Here is a 1,343-nt window from a genome sequence, read left to right as displayed (position 1 = left end):
AAAGAAATAAATTGATTGTTACTTTGCCTTTTATTTATTGTTATTTATTTACGAATACATAAGCTAATGAAGATTATTTTATCATTACATTTTTATTTTGGCTCCGCGCTGACTCCTATTTCTCCATATATTTGTTTATTATTTTGTTATAATGTTGAAGAGTCTATATTAATTTTATCTAAATTAATAATATATTTATAACAGAGAATTGTGTGTGGCAAGTAACGTTACCGTTATAAATTACTTTTATTGGTAACGTTCGAGTAACGATGTTACATTTTCTCCTGAATAATGTTAACGCAATTAAATTTGTGTGGTAACGATAACGATTTCACTAGTTACTTTTATCGTTACTTTATGTCTATTTACGTAAAAGTTTTAATCATAACTAGAACGTATGTGTAGATATACATATTTATCAGTCGTTTAGTTTTTTCTTCTACTAAAAACAGAATTGTTCCATCCATTTTTATAGTTACTGCAAGAATCTGCATATATTAGCGTTTTTCATTAACAGAACTAATACGCATTCAGTGCACTTAAAACCGCTGTACAATCGACGTAAAGATGTATGGTTAATAAAAATATAGAAACGAGTTAAACTGCGAAATCTTTAATACACTTTATTATGTTATTTGATATACTTTAGGCATTTTATCATCTTAGATATCTTATTTTTATATTTAGATTAGAGTTGTGTATAACTGCTTTAATGTGCATTGAATTCGCACAAGTTCTGCCAATGAAAAACGCTATATAATATTCTATTAGTATCAAGAAAAAAAGTAACGAAAAAATAGCGATTCATTATATTATGAGTGACGGTAACGGTAACGAATTATTTTAACAAATTAATAATGAGTAATGATAATGAGTTACTTTTCAGGAAAAAGAACAGTAATGATAACAAGTTATTTTTATGAGCTAACGTTGCCAATCCTGATTTATAATGCGATAAGATATAACTTGCAATATTAATATTAATTTGAATGTACTTACCAAGATAATTATTTACAAACGTTTCTTGACTCTGGATTTGAACTTCCTTTAGTGCGAAAGTTCAATACAAACTACAATGATAATTTAATGGAGCCAATTATAAACGTTTTCCCCCTTTCTTTGTCATAATGTATTCATTCATTCTAATAAAAAATATATCAATCAAGTAAACCATAGATGCAATAGAAAATTTTTTAATTGATTCTCTTCTTGTTCAGCAATACTTACAACCTGAAACAGTTGTACTATGAAAAATATTTTTGAATTGTTTTGAACTAAGTAATTATGTAACATTTTTAAACTTTATATTTTTAATTTTATAAATATGCTAATAGTTTTTTATT

The sequence above is a fragment of the Trachymyrmex septentrionalis genome, unplaced genomic scaffold (genome assembly GCF_001594115.1).
Source record: "Trachymyrmex septentrionalis isolate Tsep2-gDNA-1 unplaced genomic scaffold, Tsep1.0 scaffold7, whole genome shotgun sequence".
Lineage (NCBI taxonomy): Eukaryota > Metazoa > Arthropoda > Insecta > Hymenoptera > Formicidae > Trachymyrmex > Trachymyrmex septentrionalis.
Note: the sequence above shows the minus strand (reverse complement) of the source record.